We start from the raw sequence: 19,187 nt of genomic DNA on the forward strand, positions 1-19,187 counted from the left end.
AAATTAGCAAATATGTGCCCCATCTCACGGTCAGCCTAGAACATGCTCTCATTGAGAAGAACGGTTAAATTATTTTTCTCAATATTCTGACCACACATAATTGAATTGAGGTAAGTTTAATGTACATACTCTATAACACTCTTTTATGTTCAAGTCTTACTACTAGATTCTACCCATGAATAAGATGGCTACCTGGCTGGCCATTCTATGGGTATGACAGAGCCACAGCACTGCCTGGGTTTCCTCAAAGCTGGACAAGCAGGAAATTCATCTCAGGCTTAGGATGCCCTTGAAAGGTTTAAGGCAAAGGACCTTCCTTCCTAGGACACCCATCCAATTGAAGAGCTCTACATAGGAAGCTCACTCAGTGTCTTCAGAAAGGATCCTTTCCAGTTTGTTTTGCTTAAGGTTAAAATGATTTTATCAGCTCTGTTAATGAGAAGCAATAGAGAAGAGACAAACCAAAATTCACACCACAGGCAGATTTTTAATTATGCCCTTCTTTTCCCTTCTTTCCTCCTTTATGCCCGTACTTTGGCGTATTTCCCATTTTTAGAGCTCTACTGAGCGTTTTCCTCTGATATCTTTACTGAGCTATGTTTTATATATCAAAACACTGCATTTCCTTTATAAATCTTCCAAAGATATTTTGAAGTTTTATATACTGTTTATCCCTTCTCCCATCCTTTTTCCCAATTGGGGTTTAACTATATAGAGGGAAGCAGACACATTTGGTTGAGCTCAATCCTACAGCTTCCAGTAAAACCCTAGATATCAATGTTGTGAATATCATTAAATGCCAAAGATTATTTCTGGTGGCTTTCTATGTTTATTATCCCTCCTATAGGTCACATACTTGCTTTCATGGGAACTTGGCCTCTCTTCCTATTTTATGTGTGTATTTTCACTCCTAAAGGAGGAGATTAAAGCCACAAACTAATTAACTAGGGTGAGAATACCTTCTACATAAATATAGGTTGAGTTCTGAACTTTTAATCCATTGATGGGGCTAAGTGGATACAAACACATCCTGAAATTACATAAGCACCATCTGTATTTACATGTGGTCATTGTTTGGGGGAAGAAATTTTGTGGCTTAATCATAGTCATGGATAGAAGGGAATGTGATTGAAGAAAGATGTCAGAAAATTAGAGACTACAATGAATGGATTATATTTCTGTTTCTGGGGAAGGGAGCTTTTATCAGCTTTATTATAGTTATAAATCAATTTTTCATCAGACTTTCCTATATTCTTTGTTAGACCCACAATAATGACATCAAAATGTTATTTGCAGATGAGACCATCACCTGTCAGAAAACACAATGAAGAGGTCTCTACCACTAAATCTAGCCTCATGAGTCTAAAATATTTTGAAAACCCTCTGTTAAAAGAGTAATTTTTCTTCAAAAACCTGAATAATCTCCAGGGACATTAACATTGATTTCTATCAAATTCAAACTACAGAAACAGCTCTTCAGATATTCCAAATGTTCACAAGTGCTTCTTGGCTTCTCAAGTCCAATGGAGCAAATTGATAGCTTGTTAAACTTTTCCCAAATCCTAAAACCTATAATCTCTCAAGGAAGGAGCTATGGTTTAGGTACATGGAAGTCAAGGAGTAATTAAATGCATTCAGTCTTTAAGCAACCAGGTCCCAACCTTGCAAAGAGTAAATGGAAGCTCTGGAAAGGAAATCTCCCAGTCCAGAACTGGCAAATAGGTTTTGCTTTCCATGCTATGATCAGTTGTTTTCTGGAGTGATGTAGGATTCTAGGGCTCTGAGCTGGGATTGGTGAGTGATGTTTGCACAGGGCACAGGAAAGGACAGTTGGAGCACATGCAACATGGGCACCAATCCTGTAGTCAGAGTGAAGACTTGAGAAAGGCTGCCATGCACAGTGCTGTGTAAGAGAGACAAATAATCAGAGTAGGTAGTGTAGCTAGAAAGAAAATAATAGAAGACCTCCAAAAAAGATTATACGGATGGAAAAATCAGAAGTAGATAGAAACCAACAACAAAAATAGAAAACAACCAAAAAGAAAATTTAGCAATCCAAAAGTAACCAATCATCCAGGAGAAACTGACCTATGTTTAAACTGAATCCATTCTATGATATACTTAAGCACCCTCTATCCATTCCCATGCCTGTTAAGTACTCACCATTTTATGGGAAGAGTTGGGAAGCTGCAGATACATTCAGAAAAGCAAGGATGGATTCCACTGAAGGAGAGTGATTTCCAAACACAAGCACAGTGACCTCTTTCATCCTAACAGTGATAATGAAGCCTTGAAATAAAGTGCCAAGGAGTCAGAGAAGAACTGACACATGGCTCAGGGGAGTCCCAGAAGGCTTCCAGTGAATTGGATCTTAAAAAATGAGTAACGCTTCAGATTGTTTTTTGGTGGGGGAGTAGGGATGGCCACTATAGGCAAAAGGACCAGTAGGTACAAAGAAGTGGTAGTTTAAAAAGACAGAGCACATTTCTAGGAAAACAGAGGTCACTGCAGCAGGTGCAAAGGCTGGGGGTACGGAGAGGGTGAGCGAACAGCAGAAAGAGCTGCTGCACAGACAGAATCGAGCAGGAAGATTGTGTATTGCACATCAAGGTCTTTGGACAGTTCTTCAGGGGGGATTTTCAAAGTATTTTCACAATTATTCCCATCTGATCCTCACAACAAACATGGGATAGGCATAGATCACCTTTGCAACTCAAGCTCAAGATCAAGAAAATGCTGGTGTGAACATATGAAAAACTGTCATGAAAAAGAAATGGCAAAGTGGGGGGTAGGTTTAGCAGCAAAGGGGAAGAAGAAGCAAGTGGAAGAGAAAGTCCTTCTGAGAAGAAAGATCATCGGTAGTTGCGAATTTGCAGTTCGTAGATTCCTAACCTAGGTTATATCTGCATAGTTATAAAAACACCGTGCCCAGTTGCAGGAAAAGTTAAAAGGGCCATTTTGTCATTGTCATTGTTGGTGAGAGTGGTGGGCTTGTGTAGGTGTTTTAACCTGGCAAAGGCGACCTCAATCTGTACAAGATTCTGAACACGGCAACGACTCAGATTTTGTTAGTTTCAAAGGCCTTGGGTAAAATTCAGCTCAAGTAAACAGACAGACTGCAAAACATCATGCTCAAGGGGAGAAACACACATCTTTTCCTCAGCAACTGTCAAAAGGAGACTATTCCTAAAACGATAGCTCTTTGAATTAGAAACAAAACATACAGGCAAAAAGGTGCTACCACATTGGGAAGCAGAATCAAAGAGCAGTGAAGCAGGTTTCTTGTAATGGGTAAGCTTCAGGGCAGGATGAAACATTCTGTGAATGGAGTTGGGCCCATCGCACATTTTAAGGGCCTAACCCAAAGATCAGAGAGTTTCTTATTCTACCGGGATGGTTTCCAGAAAGTTACTTAATATCTTGGTTCCTCAATTTCCCCCTCTGTAAAATATCCCAAAGAAGACTTTATGAATGGTATTCTAACATCTCAGGGTATACAGTGAGAGCAAAAATTCAACAAGTAGGTTCCCATTCAAGATGGTGACACAGGAAGATTCTGAACCTCCTGCCATGAACACACGGAGTCTACAGCTACATACGAAACAATTTCCTCTTAAAATACCTACAGCCTGGCTGAGTGATGACTGTACATCAGGAAAATGAGAAGAAAACTACGTGAAAGCCGGTCAGAGATGCTGAGACACTATCTCACCATCAACGCCATCCCTGGCACTGGAAGCTAACCCAAAACCCAAAGCTTCTCCCTGAGGAGCAAAGGATTCAAACTCTCCATCATGCACATCAACTTTCAAGACATGCACTCAAGAGTCAAGCCAAAAACATGTCGGTTTGAAATCCAACACGACTCCTATCTAGAGACTCTCAAGAGAGTGGCATCTGAGAAACATCTCTTAAAGGGCCACAAAGTGGGCTCTGACTCACTTTCCCCAGGGCCCAACTCAGAGGCAGCTGATGGCACCTGGACTTCAAGTGAAGGGGGCTTACCTGCTTATACTAAAACCTTGGACTGGAGGGCAGACATCTAGTTTAACACACATGTCTGAGACGTGCTGGAAAACGCTCTGTGGATTGAGACTGGAAGGTGCCCATCTTTATGCTCTCCCTTTGCTGTGCTAGAGCACCCAGAAGGGAGCCTTTTTCATGCAGCTGGTGCCCTGATTTTGGCAGCTGCTGCTCAGGGGATAGACTGTCTAGCACTGGATGCCATGGGGAGCTTGTATTCCTGGTCACATGAGAATATAATTTGCATCACCCAGAAAGGAGCTCATAACCTCTTCCGGCACCCTAATTTGTGTGACTGCTGCCAGGGGGCCCCTCTACATTGTCTACCTTGTGGCTAGTAGGGTTTATGCTTATAGGTCCCCAAGGACTGTAACCAACAGAGAAAGAGCTCTTAAACAGCTGCCACCCCCAGGGCACACCAAGAGGCACCAGACCCATCAGCCTGGTCTTTTCTGTGGAGGTCTACTGCTAATCATCATGACTGTGGTCTGAGAAACAGGCTTCTAATTAAACTCGCATCAAGGCCTTCCACAGACCTTGAAGGGTGGGCGCAATCTTCATGCTCACCTTGTTGTGTTCCAGAACACATCTATGGAAGGGGAGAGATTTGTATGCATCTAGTGCCGGTTTTTTTCAGCTAAGACCCAGGAGACTCCCCTTGATCACTGGTCCTAGTGGTCAGAGGGGCTTGCATTCCTAAGTCCCACAAGACTGTAGTAATCGGCAAGACGGTTCTTGGTAGGCTACTGCTCCCAGGGCAGTGCAGAGTGGACTGAGGCATAGCCACTAGTCTTGTCATGAAGGAGGCTGTTTTCCTTGTTATGGAGCTTCAGATGCAGAGGCAGACTTCAGGTTTGGCACAACTGAGTGGCCTAGGGAGTTCCTCTCAAACAACATAAGCTGTGGACACTGTCTTGGTAGCCTCTTGCTCGCTCCAGCTTGCCAGTGTCTCCCGGGAAGGAGCTTAGGTACTAGACTGGAGCCTGAATTCTTTGACTGCCACCCAACAGACACCTTGACATAGAGCTCGGTGATGATGTTTTCAAAACTAACGCCAAGAACAAGTGCAGCAAAAGCAAAAACAAACAAGTACGATGACATCAAATTAACAATCTCCTACATAGCAAAGAAACCATCAACAAAATAAAAAGGCAACAGGCTGAATGGGAGAAAATCATTACAAATCATGTGACTGATATGGGACTAATATTCAAAAGAGATTTAAAAAAAAAACACCTCTACAAATCAACAGCAAACAAACAAAAAAATCTCATTTAAAAAATGGGCTGATCTGAATAAACATTCTTCCAAAGACCTAGATTTCCAATGGGGGCATAAAAACATCCTCAAGGTCACTAATCATCAGGGAAATACAAATCAAAACCACAAGAAGATGACACCACCTCCCATCTGTTGGAATGCTTATTACCAAAAAGACAAGATACATCAAGCATCGGTGAGGATGTGGAAAAAAGATAACCTTTGTGCACTATTGATGGAAATGCAAACTGGTGCAAACTATATGGAAAACAGTATGGGAATTGCTCAAACAATTAAAAATAGAAATACCAGGGCACCTGAGTGGCTCAGTCAGTTAAACATCCGACTCTTGGTTTCAGCTCAGGTCATGATCTCACAGATCATGGGATCGAGGCCCCGCATTGGGCTCTGGGCTGATAGCATAGAGCCTGCTTCAGATGCTATGCCTCCCTCTCTCTCTGCCCCTTGCATGTTCCCTCACTCTCTCAAAAATAAATAAGCATTAAAAAAGTAAATAAAAAAAGAAATACCCTATGATCCAACAATTCTACTTCTGAGTTTATCTGAAGAAAACCAGATAATTGGAAAAGACATGTGCACCCCCCATGTTCACTGCAGCATTATTTCCAATAGTCAAGATAAGGAAACAACCCAAGTGTCAGTGGATACACAGATGAAGAAGCTATGGTAGCAATACATAATGGAACATCACTCAGCCATATAAAAGAATGACATTTTGTCATTTGCCAACAACATGAATAGAGACTGAGGGCATTATACCAAATGAAAATGAGTGAGGCACAGAAAGACAAACGCTGCATAATCTCACTTAAAAAATAACAACAACAACAACCACCACCCAAGCTCATGGAGAACAGATTGGCGATTTTAAGAGGCAGGGAGTGAGAGGTGGGAGAACGGTTGAACCGTTTTGTTTAGTTTAAATGAACCCAGTAAAAATGTGTAACAACTTACACAAAAACAAAATTCAACAAGAAGTTTGGTGAAGAAGTTTTAAATTTCTTCGTCTCCAGCTGTTTGGACCTTCATATTCCATCTTAGAATTGAGCCTTACAGACAGGTGTCAAACAGGTCTAGAGTATGTAGCTGTAATACCATTAATTACTCATTTATTTGAAGTGAAACTGGACTACTTACTGAAATTGAGAATATCCTTAGGCTTATGTGATCTGAACCCCCATTTTCCATATGAGGAAACTGAGAACCAACAGCAAAAGTGGGTAGGTGTCCTACAGATACCAAGTAGCAAATTCGGCAGGACGCCTCTGCTCAAGAATGTGGTTGGAATAAATTGCTTAAAGAGATAAAGCCAGCTTCAGAAAGCAACACTTGGGCTCTCCAGCAAGATTCTCTTTCTTTCACAAGGAAGTATCTCTGCTAATGCTTTCATTTCTGACAGCAAGATGTTTATTACCAGAGATGAAATGTTGATGTGTGATGAATGTTAAAGGCAATCCAATGAGAGCTGAAGCAAACCATGAGAAGGGCCATCAGAAGACTTGATAAGTTAGCCACCTTTCTGCTAATGTGCTGGGAGGCACACAAAATACAGAAACCACCATTTCCACTTCTGAAGGAAACAGGTAAGTGCCCAAGTGATCCACATCAATACTCACACTTGTACAAAAACCGGCATAAGACTTTATTGGGGAAAAATATTCCAAAAGGGAAATACATGTTTGTACACACGCAGACACAAACACACACACATCACACACACCCTGACAATTTCTGAAGAGTTTTCCTAAGCCACCCACCTTCCCACACTTAGTGGTGACAATCAGAAACAATGACCAAAAACTATCCTCAAAAGCAGTTTTAAATTTCCCTTTCATAACATCTTTCAGAAGTGTGTAGAGATTTTCTACTGACATAGGCAGGTGGTAATAAACTAATTTGTATTTTGTAGGAAAAGTGCTGTTAGCTTGCACCTATTTGTAGTATCTCTGGATTTTAAATTTGACCATGGAAATTGAGACTTTCAAGAGCACAGCTAAAATACAGACTGATGTCCAAGTATCACACACAAAAAAATAAATAATAATATGACAGTACCACAAATCAGAGATGTACACAGAGAAATTCAGCTCTTCACTGTTCCCACGATAATTAACCTTGCTGATATCCATTAGCTATGTTAAGTAGCTTCAGATTTCCTTTCAATCACTCTGGACAGACAAACTGTAACATCCACATTTAATGACAGCTCTCCGTCAATACAATTTCCTACATACTATTTAAACTTTTTTTTTTGACAACAGGATCAACTTTTTCCAGAGTTTCTCAATTTTTATAATTAAAATGATCCAGTTGTTAGAAAACTACAGTAGTTTGCTTTCAGCTTTAGTTAAGTGTACACAGGAATACACACACTGACTCAGAGAGGCCACATTAAATGGAAGGTAATGCTAATTCTCTTACTCAGGAGGGTCATTGCTCATGTGATCTTTAAACCAAAAACAGCAGCTTCATATTTATATAGATTAAAAGAAACCAACACATACTAGCACTTTACAAGCATGATTTCACTTAATCGTCACTGTAACTCTACCAAAAATACATGAGAATCATCCCCATCCCACAAATGAAGAAACTGAGGCTGAGAGCTAAGTGACTCACCACTGGTCCTTTATTCAGAAAGAGGAGGAGCCCACACTTGAACCCAGGCAGGCTCACTCTAGGGCTCTTGATTAAATGACAGTGCTTCTACCTGTCATTACATAGTGTTTCCTAAACCACATATTTTACACTTTGTGGTACTGCTTTACATTATGTTCCATAATCAAGAAGGATCACACTGACAAAACAGGCCTTTTTTAGAATACTCTAAAGCAAGGATCCCTGAGGGTGCTAATAATATTTTCTATTCACTTTGTATACCCTCTCCCACAAAGTTATCAAGAAAATAACAAATTCATGTATTTAATAACTAGTGTCCTTCATTGGGCATTCTGGAAACTTCTTCCAGGGGAAGACTGCCTTCACAGTGGATCTAGAATTAAAATGGAGCCAGAGACACTTACGCTAAAGGTATAACATGATGGCTAAGATGAGTTTTTGGAGACAACAGGACCTACCCTTGAATTCAGCTTCTGCAACCAAGCAGTAGGTCTTGGAGTTAATTATCATTTCTTAGGATGCACTTCCCCATCTGTCAATTAGGAAAAGTCACACCAAGCCTAGAATTGTTTCAAGGATTAAATGAGGCCACATACTAAATATAGCACTTCTGACTAAGCACTTAATAAATGGGAGTTTAAAAACAATATTTTATGCATTTTTACGTACGTGATTTACCTATAATGAAATGCTTAGTGAATGTGCCATTTAATCAGTTTTGATAAATGTTTGTCAAGACACAGAACCTTTCTGTCATTCCAGAAATTTCCCTCATGTACCATTCTAAATTAGGTAGGTAATCATATCACACCAGAACTGAGCACTGAACAATTTCTATCATTGGTGAGCTCTGATCATTCTACAACTTCACATAAATCCTAAAATAAGTATTTTTTGTTATTTAACTAATTTTAATCATGCTATTTTTGAGATCCATTCATGTTATTATGTTTATCTGTAGAATGTTCCTTTTTATCGCTAAATAGCATTTCATTTTCCAAATATACCAGAGCTGATCCATTTTCCTGTTGGTGGACATCTGAGTCACTTTCAGCATGAAATTATTATTAAAAAACGCTGCTATTAACAGGTGTGAACAAAGGTTTTCAAGCCTCTTGAATAAATATTTAGGACTAGAGTATCTGGCCCTTGGGGAAGACAGTTGTGTAACTTTCTAAGAAACTGCCAGATAATTCTTCCAAGTGGTTGGAACATTTTACATATGAGAGCTCCAGTTGCTCATACATGAGGGAAATTTCTGCAGTGACAGAAGGTTCTGTGTCTTGAAAAACATTTGTCAAGACTGATTAAGTTTTGGTGTTGGCACGCCTTGAATCTTAGCCATTCTGACAGGTAATGTAGTGGGATCTTACGTTTTTAATTTGCATCACACTGATGACACGTTATGTCAGATGCCATCGCTTCTGTTCATTGGCCATTCTATATCTTACTGTATGAAGTGCTTTTTATGTACATGTTAGATATATGTGTTACAAATATGCTCTCCCAGTCTTGTGGGGCATCTCTTTATTTTCTTAATTTTTTTCAGTGAATAGATGTTTTTAGTTTTCATGAAGTTCAGTGTATTTTTTCCCTCTTATGTCTTGTGCTTTTGTGTCCTTTAAAAAAGAAAACCTGCCTTCTGAAGTTAGAAAGGTATTTTCATTTTTCTTCTACTATGTTTGTTGTTTTAGCTTTCATTGTTCAGTGTGCAATTTGACTCAAGGTGCTTTTTATGTCCGGGACTAGGTGGGGGTTTAGATTCTTTATTTTTTCAAGTAAATATCCAGGTATTCCAGCACTATTTCTTAAAGCAGTTTTCTTATCCCACTGAACTCATGTGGTGCTCTTGTTGAAGGCCAGCTGATTGCACATGTGTGGGTCTAATGCAGAATTCTGGTCCACTGATCCATTTATTTACAATGGCAGCCAATCTAACATTACTTTTTATTATTATCTATTTTTTAACTTTTCCTTATGCCAGATGCAATAATGAAAGCCAAGTACACTTTGCTTTTGGCATTTGATAAAGGTTTTATTCTCTCTTTCATTGCCATATGGATGTATTTATAAATACATGTGTGTGAGTGTTTACATACGCATATACACATACACTTAGGTGTACCAATTTTCTGAGAGTGCCCCAGTTTTTAGACCCAAGATTTTCTAAAACTCTTTTTTCAGAGCTCAAGGAACAGGGTTAGCAGTGGTTTTCAAATTTTAGCAAGACATATGAATTCTCTTGAAGACTTGTTGAAACATACATTCCTGGACCTCAATTTAAGATGTTCTGATTTAGTAAGTCTAGGGAAAGGCCTGAGAATTTGCATGGCTCACAAGCTTAGGTGACGTGGAGGCTGCTGGTGTCTGGGCTGCACTTTGAGCAGCACTGGTTTCAAAAAAAAAAAAAAAATTAAATGGCTTTCCTAATGTTCATACAGAAGCTTGATTTGCCTTTTCTAAAGTGTGTGACCACAGCCACTAATTTACACTGTCTTCACTTGAAAAGACATCTGAAAAATCTGCCAAATGCACTGGAGCATGGGAGCCAGGAAACATTACAGTAGATTGATGTACCAACACTGCCTCATTTCCTCCTTCCTTCCTGGAAATTCAATTTTGGTCTGTGAGCAGGGGCACGCACATACCTGCGCACGCTACAGCTGAATCTAGCCCCGTGATGTACCCGCACCGCAAAGCACATTCTTCTCCCTGTGGCCTCCGCCAACAATCAGAGAAAGTTTTATTTTCCCCTGAAGAGTTGATTGGTCTCTAAACCAGGAACATTTTTACAGCCAAGTCCTTTAAAACTTTCTCTGAATTTATGTTTTAAGTGGTTAGCGTCTAGGTGAATATTACTGACAGAACAGAGGCAGGTTCTGAAGATCAACACACTCAAAGAACTCAGTCATCAAAATCCCAACCCAAACCCCCACGCTTCTCTAGATTTTTATGACTAGCACAGAACAGCTTTTTGAGCTTTTCTTTCCAACAGATCAAGCACATGCGAGCAGAGGGCCATACCACAATGATGCATCTCTTAGGCAGAATGTTGGGATTTGTGCAAGAACCCAAAGAAGGGATGTTACTTCTTTTTCTGATTGTTCAATTACCTAGTTAGCCTTTGAAACCATGTTAATGGGAAATTAATTCATAAATAATATTTAGATGTGAACTGCTTTGAAGGTGCCCTTCGTGAAGGAGATAAATTAATTTTCCTTCTTTGAAAAACATAACAAATCCCCCGAATAAAGGGAAGAGAGGAGTTTCAAATGCCACCCTCCCACTGTCACCAGCCCCTCAGCACTCTTTTCAGAGGTGCTGTGAGCAGCGTGAGCATCAGAGCTTAATCATTTCTGCACGGGCCTTGGAGGATTTTACGAAAACTGGAGAGAAAGTAAATGTACTTCCTCCTTAAAAGAAGGTCTTTTCAGAATCAACGCAAAGTATCTACCACATTTCTTTCAGCAGCGAGAAAGTCGAAGATACAATGAAAGCAGGCCTAAGGCTGGAACGTGTTTGATTTTCATCAGCTCTAGAACTCTACCTTGCCCAGCTGTTGACCTATGGGAGTCCTCTGTGCCAGAGAAGGGAACCAACCAACACCTTAGCTACAACTGTTCTCCCCATTTCCAAAGCCTTTGGGGTATGAGGGTTTTGTCTTTGAAGGCAATTAAAATGACAGCAATGAGTTATCAATGGAATTGTCGGAGATGTTCTCCAGTTTCTCTTAGACATGTCATGTGGCCCCAGGCTGTTAAACCGCATTTCCACAGGGCTTACCCAGCTGTGTGTGCTGTACTACTATTCTCTACAGTAGTGAGCATAGAGATGTAAACTCCAATATGTCTGAGAGTGTCTGCCCATTGGCCCTTCCTTGGTACAGAGTCTCAGAAAACCTTTTTCCTTATAGTTCTTTTGTTTTCCCAGAACAGAAATCCCTATTCCAGATGGCTGTTATCACTTATACTTGTGATTTTTCCCCCGAGCTTACAGAACAATGCCTAACACAGTAAACGTGCCATTAATGGTAGTTTCTGTAGGTTTCTCTCTCTCCTCCCTCCATCTGTTCCTCTCTCACCATCCAGAGAGAGAGAGAATGAGAGAGAGAGAGTTTACACACCACTCCACAAATTATATATATATATATATATATATATATATATATATATATATATATATTATAATACATATGTATGTATACATATGTATTATAATATGTGTTATAATATATAATATATATACATATGTATTATAATATAATATACATATATAATACATATGTATATATAATACATATAATACATATGTATTACACATATGCCTGTATATGTACACAGTGATTATCACTGCAACCATAAAAAAAAATGGAATCTCCTTATTCAAACTTGCCTCAACATTGGTATGTATCCAAAATAAATATTAAGGCAGGTCCTCCCAAAGATCTTAAGAAATAATACAAAGCTTTGCCAAAAGTGTCCTGTGGACACTGAAAGTAGGAATTACCAGTGTATTCCACAGCACGCCTTCTTCATTCATCTCTGTACCTGAAGTCCTATCACATAGGCGCCTGGATCCATTTCACTTTTCTTTCTATCACAGACACCTGCACACACCTCTCCCCATGCCTGGTCTCACTCCCCTCTGGTCACTTCATTATTATGGAGACCACGTGGACTTTGGCTTCTCTCACTGTACCTTTATTCATCCCACCACATCCCAAAAGTTAGTAGCAAGAGAGAAGATCATTGCTCGAAAAGAGGAAAGGAGAAAGGAAAGAGAAATGGGGTATGAGGAGGGGTATGTGTATATACATATATAAATATATATACACATATATACACACACACACATATATATATGTGTATGGGTGTGTGTGTGTGTATATATATATATATATACATATATATATATATATCCTTAAATGTATGTGTATATATACATATAGATCTCAAGATCAAAGTTCCATACCTTAGCAGTCCTAATCTTCTTGAATCTTGAACACAAATTTCAGGGCAACATTGGGGTTGAGATAGTCTCCTCAGGCCACCACCAACGGGATAGTGTTCTTAACCTCCACACGGGTTCCAGTACTGCCTTCTGAAGATGGAGGTTTCTTCCACGGCTACAAAAACAACAGCAAAAAAAAACAAAACAAACAAAAAAAAAACCACAAAACATCATAAGAGAAAGAAGATATTCATAAATGAAACCTAAACCGGACCTTCAACAAGGATATTAAATTCTAAAGCATTTGACTTGAATAGACTAAACAGAAGACACATTAAATTCTGATTGGCATAAATACAAATAATACCTGAATGGATTCAGTCTTGATTAGACTTGAGTAATCATACAAAAGCAGAAAAGGTCACACTGCATCAAGGCTGGCAGATTTTTTAGGACACAAATAACCAAATTTGCTCATTTCACTTCATAGGGAAACTAAAAAAGAGATTTTTTTCCCAAGATAATTCATTACTGGTGGCATATTTGCACCAGTGAATCAAGCAAATCTTGAATAAAAACAAGCAAACGTGCTTCACACTGTGGTCTATGTTAAAATGAGACAAAAGGGGACAATGCATCCCTTCTTCACTTTGAGACAGTTCCCTCCCCTGGATTTTAAGATACCAAACTTGCCTGTCATCACTGGCCGCTCCATCGTGGCTACCTCTGTGAGTCCCCTCTCTTACAATGTTCAAGATAAGAGCATCTTGGAACTCAGTCCTGAAACTATCTTCTCTGTGAACTGACTCAGCAGGGGCATCCCCGAACTCCAAGGCTCAGGAACTATTTATACCCTGACAACTCTGAGATCATCTCCTGGCCCAGGTACTTCGCTGAACTCCAGACTCTCAGATCGACGGCCTATCCAACAACTCTGCTTGGAATTCTGACAGACATGTCAGGACATGCCCAAAGTGAAGTCCTGATTCTATTACCCATACAACACCCTCTGAATAAAAAAAGTGAGGCTCACACTCTTCCTAATTTATTCCTTCTCAAAGGCAATTTTATTCACCCTGCTGGTCAGGTGCAAACCCTGCCAGTCAACCTTGACTCCTCTCTCTCATACATACCCCATGTTCTCTTCAAAATTCAGTGGTTTTATCATCAGGATAAATCCAAAAGCTGACCACTTTACCTTCTCCTTCACTCACACTGCTTCCTGGCATCATTATAGATCTATAAGGTTGCACAGCAGGTATGCTCAAGCCATGGCTGTCACTCTCAACTAGACCCCTGAGTAAGACCATGACACTCCCCTGCTCAAAACCTTCCACCTCACTCAGAACCAAAGTCAAAGTCATTATACCGGCCGAAAAGGCTCCACATGACACAGCTCTGTTACCACCGTCTTTATCTCCTACCCTCACCCTCACTGACTCCTCTCCAGCCACCTTGGCCTCCCAACTATTCCTCTAGCTGTACTGCAGACTTGGGCACCTTCCCCTTACCTGGAAGGCTTTTTCTCCCCTCATTACTTTATATCTTCCTTCCAGTGTGACCTTTTCACAATTGCTGGTAATAGTAAACCCTGACAACATCTCCTCATCCCCCTTCACTGTTTACAAATTGGTAAAGACCTGCTCATATACTACATGGTTTACTCAATTATCTACCTTTTCCCAGTAACACACAAGTTCCATGCAGACAAGACATTTTATCCCTGGTATCCTGCTGGATCTCCAGCACTTCATGTACAGCCTAGCACCAACATGGAGCTCAACATAGATTTTTGAATGAATGAATGAATGAACGAACGCACAAACGAACGAACAGGAAGGTTACATAAACCTTCTCGAGGCCACTCAGATGATAAATGGCTGAGCCAGGTTTAAACCAAAAGCATCTGTCTCCAGTATTCCTGATACTATGTAATCACAGCTACATGAGGACCGATTAGTGTTGGCATTAGGAATAGGTTCAGTACAGCCCGGCAGGTGACACAGAAGATGTATTTTATATTTGAAGAGCCCAAAGGTTTTCTAGAAACTCAAGAGAATATATTTCACATAGTGGGATGGCTCTGCTTTCACCCTTATGTAGCATTCTCACTATTAACCTTCACCTCATCTTTCTCAGTTTCCACTGCCTTTCCTCTACACTTATTTTTTGTCCCTCCCTCAAATTTCAGTCCCTGCCTTTCTTGAGTGAATATGAGGAAAAGGGATCCAAGATTAGATAAAGGCAAGAGGAGAAATAGGTTTAGGGAAAAGGTGTGGGGCAGGAATCAAAGGACTATGGATCTGAGGCTAGTTGGGCCACCAACGCACCGAGTGCCTTTAGTGGGATCCTTTCCCCTTCCTGAGATCCTGATGCTCGCTGAGCTAAAATACATGCCCTTCAAAGAGGTTCTCTCTCCCCCAAAATTGATTGCTTTCCTTTGTAATTAGTAAAAGGCTTCGTCATTCTGAGTAGTCGAAGACTGGTTACGAAGCATGGTGCAATATTTAAGAACTAGGGTTCAGGACAGTGCTAGCATTCACATCCTGTTTCCACCACAGTGAAACTCTGAACCAAGACACTCCACCTGTCTAAAAATCATTTTTCTATCAAAGCGAGTGGATAGAAATATCTGTCTCTATACAGGGTTTATGGAAATCAAACAAGGTAACATAGGTGAATCACCTGTTACTGTGCAGAGCCTAAGGACTCAATATTTGTTGCTCTTAATTTTTATTTTGCATGATTGCAGGCCACCATCCTGCATGAAATTTCAAGTTTTTCTCTACCTGCCTGCAGAGTCTTAATCTTCTCCATCTTTCATCACACGCAACTGCTTTTGTGGCCCCTGATGACTTTCTCTGGAAAGGCTTTACCCCAACTGCTCCTATTTTCTAAGGGCAGATGGCAGAAATCTGCGACATGAGACACTCAAGTTCTCTGGTTCTTTTCTTATCCTCTTGCTGATGACCAGCAATCTGAGGATGATCTTGTCCCTAGAATTCTTTTAGGCTGATAATCATAAAGCCACAGTCTACAATTATTCCTGCATTCCAAAGCCAAGAAACCCAATTTGGAAGGCACACAATGCTATCATTTGGCACAATGATACATGGAGTTATGAAGAAAATTGTGCTGACTGCTTTGAGAATTTGAGTCTCTATCTGGATTCATCTTTCTTCCTTTTTTTTCCTAACTGATATTAGGAAACTATGCGCAGGTAGTAACAACATGAAAATGTCACTTACTTTTCAGGTTTAACTACACTACAACCCAATAATAAGTTAGGATGCTTCAGGGACAAGTTACGTATACTCCATACTAAGTCACTGAAGGACTTGCCCAGAAATGCATTTACGAACACATGTTTTTTGAACACACAATATTGACATGCACTTTGTTAAGGGCAGGGAAGATTAAGGATTTCATTCCTATCCTCATGAAGCTTTTACTCCAGCAGTTTTTTGTTGTCTTTTCCCATTTCTTAACTTCTGCCCAGATATGGGAAGATTGGACAAATTCCTCCAAAGCTGTGGATTGTCTCAAGTAGTGACAGAGAGTGTCCTGCTATACAGAGCCTAATTTCTGCTGATTTTGTAGAGAACTCTCTAATTCTTGGTTTTCTCAAGAATTAAGCTCATTTCCTTAGTTTGCTGCCCAGCCCCCATCCAACACACACCTCTTCTCAGTTGATCCTGGTTTATTTCCCTCCTGCAGCAAAGAAACAAAAAGTAGCCACCAAATCCACAAGTATGCATTCCATTCATTAACAAAATGCTACACGGATGGTATGGAAAGAAGGTACTGGGCTCAAAGGACACAGCTGCAGAAATCAGCGTTTTTTGAAATCTTCGGGAATGTGATGGGATTAATGCTGTTATATGGCAAAATAAACTGAGAAAGGATATACTAGGAATATTGCCAAAGGGAATAATGTCAAGAAAGAACAACATGTGTCTTCAATCACCAATGTCTGCATGGTTAGAGTGCTAATCACAGAGGTGGGTGTAATCTCTGCCTGTTGGGCAGCCTTGAATGCTTCAGGGAATATGTCATTTTTCAAGAGGCATCAATTAGTGGCTGTTCTGATGGCAGAGTGTGAACCACACCTCTCTAATGATTGGGCTGAGTTAATAACGATTCCTGTGAGTGTACAACACAACACAAATGCACCCAGACACACTCGCCAGAGAGGGCAGGACGAGGCAGAGTAGGAGAGGGACATAAAGATACTAGGAACTGTGTATCTAGAATAAGATTTCTGAGTGGAAGCGGGCCAGGGGGAAGGGATGAACCGTGAATTTAAATCCAATGAACTAGGCTGGGTTTTACCAGGAACTGGAGAAGCACTGCCCTAGAAGACTTCCCTGTCAAGGAGAAGCACTGTGATTATACACAAACCATGTATGTGTCCAAGGCTGCACCTCACAGACATACACGTGGCATTCATGTTTGCCAGCAATGTGTCACATGTTCATTACCTCCATTTGCATACGAAGACGTCATTAAAGTAATGTGCGTGGGATCCCGCAACTAGAAAGTGACAGGATTTAACTCAGAACCAACCCTGGAGCTTCGCGGTGTTCTCCAAATACACTGAAAATCACAAAGGATTCTTTCCTAGATTTTAGATCTGGTCAAGGGGAGTTTTGACGCTCAGAAATGCCGTAGTCTGATCTTCAAGGAAAGAATTCAGTCAGTCTCCTAAGCACCTAAGTGGGAAGACTGGCCCGGCTGGGTTTCTGCCAGACAGAGTGAAAGCACCCAGATACAGGAGAGGGCAGGTTTCTTCCAAAGCCATAGAGGAGGTCACACCCCATGTTGGAACAGTTGCCTCCTGAACAGCAGATGCCCTGCACCCAGTCACCACTGGTAGTGGACTCAGTTTCTAAAATATTAATTACACTTCCTACCAGCTAACTTTATTGAAACAGCTTTGGGTCGGTGAAACATAAAATATTTTGGAGATCTGGGTGCTCATCTGTAACTGCAATCACTACCTTTGGGCTAAATCTGGAAGTCTTCTATTTATTCCTAATCTGGACACCAAACCATGAAATTACTAGGGAATAAATGAAGAATATTTGTGTCACTGGATTTTAAGGATAATAGGATATATCTAATGACTTTCAGATACCTGATCTCTTGCCAACTCATTAACACCTCATTTTCTTACCTGGTGAGCCTTTTGCATTGAATGGTGAGGAGAGCCTGGGCGGCTCAATCGGTTGAGTGTCCAGCTCTCAATTTCGGCTCAGGTCATGATCTCACGGCTAGTGAGATTGTGCCCCAGTTGTCAGGCTCTGTGCTGGCAGCATGGAGCCTGCTTGGGACTCTCGTCTATGCCCCTGCTTACGTGCATGCTATGCTCACTCGCTCTCTCAAAATAAACATTTAAAAGAATTGAATAGTGAAATCAAAGGGACTCTAGAAGAAATGCCACTGAACATTATAATGAAACTTGAAAGAATTTGCTAGCTTTTGGGCTCATTGTTCATCTGCATTTTTCTTTGGCTAGTTAACAAATGATTTATCTCCAACTTCATCAAGAGGGTCAGACAATGACAGTCTGTAGACAGAAACAGCGGTGGCCCACAAGATGTGCTTTTAAAATTTAACATTCATCGAAGGATAGATGCCCACCCTCACCCCTTTCCATATGCACCTATCCACTATTTCTCCCAGTCTGACATTTGCTATTTTCGCTATCTACAAATACAGGTTCACCTTTGCTTTAGGAAATGTATCACTGTCACCAGAGAAGCCGTCTTTGTTCCCAGCCTAATAGCAAGTATATATACGATTCCTTAAATACACCTGCTCTTTGCATGACTCATGTATTCAAACTCTCCATCAACTTCCACACATGTCTATGGACCATCCGACCTTGTAGATCCCAACAAAATTCACAGTGGCAGCACAGTACCTCACGTGGTCTCAAATCCAGACAGCAGGCTTCCTAAGCCACCTCAAACCCAGCCAGTGGTGAATTTATCACACCCCTCTTATATGTTAGCATGGAGACACAGCTTGAGTACATGCCTCAGTGAACCAGTAGTTAAGTTACCAGGGGCCATTTTAAGTGGCAGCTTTCCATCTACCTCTAGATACTAACACAGTAAAGAAAATATAAGAAAGCATCACCTCATCCCTGGAACCCCAGTCTCTGATCTCCTGCTCTTGGTGACATATAGAAGTTGGATCCACAAGATTATGACACCACGAACACTCAAGGGTGCTCAGCAAAAACGTGTCATTCTAAGAGGCTGTAAACATGGACACTGTCTTGCCTTGTTACCATAAACTGCAAAGGT

At 40.6% G+C, this 19,187-nt stretch overlaps 1 protein-coding gene across 1 annotated transcript in view; it reads right to left on the reverse strand.

The window, feature by feature from the left end:
* Nucleotides 1–19,187, reverse strand: part of SGCD (sarcoglycan delta) — a 931,341-nt gene that overhangs the window by 540,471 nt on the left and 371,683 nt on the right. The window contains exon 2 of the mRNA XM_042993762.1: nucleotides 12,895–13,048. The gene's annotated coding sequence lies outside the window, so the exon portion shown is untranslated. The remainder of the gene's footprint in view (nucleotides 1–12,894; nucleotides 13,049–19,187) is intronic.

Source organism: Panthera tigris, chromosome A1 (genome assembly GCF_018350195.1).
Source record: "Panthera tigris isolate Pti1 chromosome A1, P.tigris_Pti1_mat1.1, whole genome shotgun sequence".
NCBI classification, from domain to species: Eukaryota; Metazoa; Chordata; class Mammalia; order Carnivora; family Felidae; genus Panthera; species Panthera tigris.